Raw genomic sequence first — 6,000 nt, 5'->3', positions numbered from 1 at the left:
AATGTGCTTTGAATTTGCTCAAATACTGCTATTTCTGTATTTAAAGATTTAGCATATATAATAGCTATTATGGGAAACAAAAACAGATTTTCCTCAAAAATGAAAAAAAAATTTAAAATATTTATTTATTAATTTATTCATGAGAGACACAGAGGAAGAGGCAGAGACATAAACAGAGGGAGAAGCAGGCTTCTCGCAGGGAGCCTGATGTGGGACTGGATCCCCGGACCTGGGATCATACTCTGAGCTGAAGGCAGAAGCTCAACTGCTGAGCCATGTAGGCGTCTCCAGAAATGAAAATATTAAAACTAAGTTAAGATACATAAAGTAGTATTAGTGTTCCACACAAGATAAAATTGGACAAATCAAAGTTTACATGACTCAACAGACCATGTGTGAAAATGCAAAGAAAGTATTAAAGCTGTTATTATGTCCAATGTTTAAAACCAGCTTGTAGGGGTGCCGGGGTGACTCAGTCAGTCATGCCTCTGGCTTTGAATCAGGTGATGATCCAGGTGTCCCAGGACAGAGCCAAGTCTGGATTCCTGCTTGTGGGACAGCCTGCTACTCCCTCTCCTTCTGCCCTTCCCCCCAACTCATGCTCTCTTTCTCTCTCTCTCTTTCTCTCTCATTCACTCTCTCTGTTTCAAATAAATAAATAAATAAATAATCTTTTTAAAAAAGAGACCAGATTGTAATTGGGAGAACATTTAAATCCTTAATTAAAAAAACAAATGAAATGAAAGCTTTAAACTGGTACACACTGTTCACACATATATTTCAAGTTTGGAAATGCATATTTGCAAGCAGCAATACAAAAGTATTTGTGAAGAATCTATAATCTCTGAAAATTATGAAAACATCCCTGCTACCAATATGTTTCTAAATACAAAGCTGACTACCATATTCTCACTTCTGTGTAACAAAAGAAGTTCAATTTCAAAACAGATATAATTCAGTCTTTAGATGTGAATGGTATGAACGATAGTCTTTTTTTTTTTTTTTTTCAATTCTTAAGCTGTTTGGGATCCTTAAGCATGCAAAACCAGAGAGGTGAGAGTCTATAAAGGAATCAGGGTTGTTTTGTGGCAACCAGTTAAGGCAGAGCTGGGAATGCCTCAGGGTCATCTACATCAGGAGCAGAAGCACTTGACTTGTCAGTTCTGCTGCCATGGTTTTGGATTTGGACGTCCATCATGCCCAAGGCCACATCATCCTCCCCTGCCACCAAGTTCTGGATGGACTGATCTGATAAAACTGATCTCCAGCTAAGACATTGTATCAATCGATGGCTTTTGGAAATGATGATCCATAATTATATATTCCGCATGAGCCTTTTCACTCTCTGACTTAGGAAGGACAGATCCCCTCTTCTACTGCCCATGGGCATCTTCATTTAGTTTTCAGATTTAAAATCTACTTTTGCCAGTTTTTTTTTTAATTTTTATTTATTTATGATAGTCACACACAGAGAGAGAGAGAGGCAGAGACACAGGCAGAGGGAAAAGCAGGCTCCATGCCAGGAGCCCGACATGGGATTCGATCCCAGGTCTCCAGGATTGCACCCTGGGCCAAAGGCAGGCGCCAAACCACTGCGCCACCCAGGGATCCCTGCCCGGTTTTTATTTTGAATAGCTTTTCACACATCCAAAGTCATTTTTGGGGGGACCGTCTTCTTTTACTTCAACTTTGTTCTCATTTTCAGTGTGTGCAACTGGATGTTCTTCACCTTCTGGTGTTTCCTCAGTCACATTTGATTGATCCAAATTACTGCAATTATAACAGTTTTTCCAATGTATTTTGGGGACTCTTGTTAATTCATCTTGAAAGTTTCCCAGTTTTGAGATCCACGACCTCCACATTTGTCCCTATGCTTCAGGCCTCTGTAATGTCACTTCCACAATACCTATCAAATTGACATTTGCTCCCAGAATCAAGCCCATATCCTCTGTCCATTCCATGCCCCGGCCTCCTCAACTTCTTCCAAGACCACCACAGCCTCTGATAGGCCAGTCCAATAATCTGTCTATCAACTGAAAAGTCTCCTCCTTCATCCTTTTCTTCTTTTTTAATTTTAATTTATTTATTCATGAGAGACACAGAAAGAGAGGCAGAGACACAGACAGAAGGAGAAGCAGGCTCCATGAAAGGAGCCCATTGTGGGATTTGATCCCAGATCCTGGGATCATGCCCTGAGCCAAAGGCAGATGCTCAACCGCTGAGCCACCCAGGTGTCCCCATCCTTTTCTTTAAGTGGCTTTTCAAATTGTAGTTTACAAGATGGTCACCTTTCTGGTCTCCTGTCAATTATTCTCCCTTCACGCTGCAACTGTTGACCAAGTCTTCTTCTAACACGTCTTATTCCTTCTTTCTTAAGTGCCACGGTTGGCTGTGTCTCCTCCTTCTCAACCATACTAACGTTGTGGGGGCAGTGGGTTCTTGCGGTCTTTCTGGGACTCTTCAGGCAGCTGTTTGCCTGCTGTGTTGGGGTTGGTCTGAGCTGTGGCCTGAGATGCCCTCTTGGCCCCAGGGCCAAGCTGCCCCTGCTGGCTTCTTTTGTCTTGTTCTTTGCTGCCTTCAAAACCTCAGAGGGGTCCAATTCATCATCAAATAACTGGTTGAATTAGTTGGTGACCACACAGCAAAAGCCTTCCTGTAAGTGCTCAGGCATGATGATGGCTCAGCGGTATGTTCCTTCATGGATTGTAGCAGGCTACCCTGAGCCAAGAGTACCTGCTCATTGAGCTTTTCCCACAAGATGGCAGGGCTCCATATTACCATGTTTTTACTCAGCACACTTTCATGTGTCTCAGATTTTCCACCTGGGAAAATTTTTTTCAGCTTGAGGTATATTTTTAATGAGGATCTTTTGTTGATAAACTTTTCTTAGTTTTTGTCCAAAATTGTCTATATTTCTCTGTTGTCCTTGAAAGATAGTTTTATCAACATGGAATTTTAGGTTTGCCTTTTTTCCCTCTCTCATTCCATTGGACATTTTATTCTGCTCCTTTCTGGATTATTTTATTGCTGGTGAGGTGTCAGCCATCAATTAAATTACTATCCATTGGTACATGATTTGTCTTTTCTCCATGCAAGGTTTTAGAATCTAGTCACTTTTGATGTTCTGAATTTTTTTTTATTAAAATTTTTTCCCCTTCTTTGGATTTATTGTGATTCTTGGACTTGAAGATTGATCTTTCCTAACAACTCTGGGAATTTCTCCATTCTTTGAATGTTCTTTTCTTCATTCTATTATCTCCTTTTGAAACTTGAGTTTGAACTTATATTAGGTTCAATCTACCTTCCATGTCTTTTAACCCTTCTTACTAATTTTGCATCCTGTGCTGCACTTTGGTCTAATTTACTTATATTTAGCTTTCAGTTTTAAATTTTTCTCTTCATATATGTCTAATCTGCTGTTTTATTTATGTATTGCATTTCTAATTGCAGTTCTTATATTTTACTTTCTAGATATTTTTTGATTTATTTAAAAATTTGCAAGGGTCATTATTTATAGTCTCTTGTCCTTTCATATTTTTAAGCTTTTTTATTAATTCCTAAATTTTCTGTCAGATAACTCTGGAAACTAAAATCTTTGTGTTATCCATTGCTCTGATTACTTCTCATTCATGGTGACTTATTTCCTTGTGTGCTTTGTGATTTTCATTGTGAAATGTTAAGTTTTATTAAAACATTATTGTGAGGATTGCTTGAGGTCCTTGATCACAGTGGGATTTCACCAGAAAGGATTTGTGTTTGCTTCTGCTAGTCTCCTTCTAGAGGCAGATTTTATTTCTTGTTCACTTTGCATTATGGGTGTAAGCCCTTTGATGCTCCCACCTTACACAATGAACTGCTCTTGCATATCCCATTTTAGATGACCCCTAGGCTTTTGGCATGTCCCACACCCTATGCAACAATCTATTGGAAATGTGAGGTCTCCAAGGCTTGGCAGAGATCCTTTAGGTAAAAGCTGGTTCCAATACTTTTCCATCCAAAGGTTTCTTCTTTGTCTTTATCTGTAGAGTCCTCAGAGCTTTTTAAATGTTTTAATTTTTCATCTTTTATTTATTTTTATTTATTTAATTTTATTTTTTGAGAAAGAGAGTGGGGTAGGGGCAGAGAGAGAGAGAGAGAGAGAATCTTAAGCAGACTCCATGCTCAGTGTGGAGCCCAACATGGGGCCGGATCTCACAACCCTGAAATCATTACTTGAGCTGACCTCAAGACTTGGCTGCTTAACTGACCAAGGCACTTAATGCCTTTAAGTTTTCACCTTTTAGGGATCCCTGGGTGGCGCAGCGGTTTAGCGCCTGCCTTTGGCCCAGGGCGCGATCCTGGAGACCCGGGATGGAATCCCACATCGGGCTCCCGGTGCATGGAGCCTGCTTCTCCCGCTGCCTGTGTCTCTGCCTCTCTCTCTCTCTCTGTGACTATCATAAATAAATTAAAAAAAAAAAAAAGTTTTCACCTTTTACTGTGTTATCCAGTATACTAGTTCTTTCAAATGCAAGAATTTTTGAAGGTATTCAGCTCCCCATAATGACAGAAATGTTGTTCCAGAGCCCTCCTTAAGCTCATATTTTCTAATAGAGAAACCATTATTCCATATTTTATTCTTTGTTAGCATTTTAATTCTGAGATGTGCGTGTGTGTAGTGTATATATATATATTTTTTGTTGTTGTTGTTGTTATTGTTGTTGTTTTATTTTCCTGTACTGACTCCTGACTCTGAGAAGAGCCTGCAAGCCTCTAATTAACAGTCTTGTGAAAAAGCTTTTTCTCTTGAGATAACATTTATTTACACAAAAACTTAATGAAAGGAGTATAGCAATTAAAAACTTTTTCTTGTGATAAAACTGAAGGTTGAGAAGAGTCTTTAAACATAAGATTAAATATAAATTTAAATTCATGTTTAGGAAAACATGGCCATGTCTTCAAACTTATACTTGTGTTGTATCTTATAATTCTCTTTTTCTATTTCTGTAACCATAATGTCTCTTGATAGTATTTGTTAAACTATCTCGTAGACATGTAAGACTTCAACATTTGAATGTTGTCTTCCATATCATGTAACTATAACTCTCTAAGCCTAATTAATTGTCATATAAACATTATTTGTGAAATTCTAATCTTTAACAGTTCTGTATGTTTCTGTTTTTTATTTTGCTGATGTTGTTATCAGGCTCACTTTGCCTGCTTATTCTCCCTTTGCCACAGGATTATTAATAAAATCCCAGACTTTAACAGATTCTTTGTTCTAAATTAAGTGGTAGAAAGATTTTTTTCCTATGGAGCCCACAATGAGTTCAATGTCTGTTCTCTCAACTGAGTAAAGGCAGAAGCTATGTCCTACTCATTTCTGGATTTCCTTAACCCTTTTCTCCACTAAGTGCTTTATAATTTAGTAGGAACTTAGGAGATATATATATATATATATATATATATATATATATATATATGAAACATAAGAAAAAACTGTCAAAATCCAAGTTTTTGAATAGAGATTAAACCTGTAATTGAGGCTACCTGGCTTTCTTTGGGGTGAGAGACATCTGACTGGGGCCCTGAGGGGGCAAGTTTGGTGTTCAGAGCTTGGGGGATCATAAGGTGACATCCTGCCACTCAGATCATCCCTCTGATTCACTCTCCATTAGGACACTTCGCTGCAAAAAGCTAAAGCCTGCAGGGGACCAGAGTGTGGGTAATGGGATCGGGCGACTGCAGGGGGCTAGGGAGTGAGATTGGCCCCACGTTTGTCATCCCTGCATGATGGCTCTGTGGTCCTGGAGAAGCTACAAGCCGGAGACTGCTGCCATCTCCCAACCAGTACAGCCAGCCTCAGCATTTTGTTCTCTCCAATTAACTGTGCATAACAACAAGGAGTGAAACCAAGTGATTTAAGCAATAATTTATCATATTCAGTTCACCATTAACAGCCATCTAGTGTTTCCTTTGCCCTTTTAAATGAGTCTTTGTTCTGGTGCTCAGCTCTTCTGT

The 6,000-nt window shown here is 39.0% G+C and overlaps 1 pseudogene; it reads right to left on the bottom strand.

Moving 5' to 3' along the window:
- Positions 1-1,092: 1,092 nt before the first annotated feature.
- LOC112668881 (plasminogen activator inhibitor 1 RNA-binding protein-like) lies at positions 1,093-2,671 on the bottom strand (annotated as a pseudogene).
- Between the last annotated feature and the right edge of the window lie 3,329 nt (positions 2,672-6,000).

This window comes from Canis lupus, chromosome 23, assembly GCF_003254725.2.
Source record: "Canis lupus dingo isolate Sandy chromosome 23, ASM325472v2, whole genome shotgun sequence".
In the NCBI taxonomy this organism is placed as follows: domain Eukaryota; kingdom Metazoa; phylum Chordata; class Mammalia; order Carnivora; family Canidae; genus Canis; species Canis lupus.
Note: the sequence above shows the minus strand (reverse complement) of the source record. Positions and strands in the feature narration are given on the sequence as shown.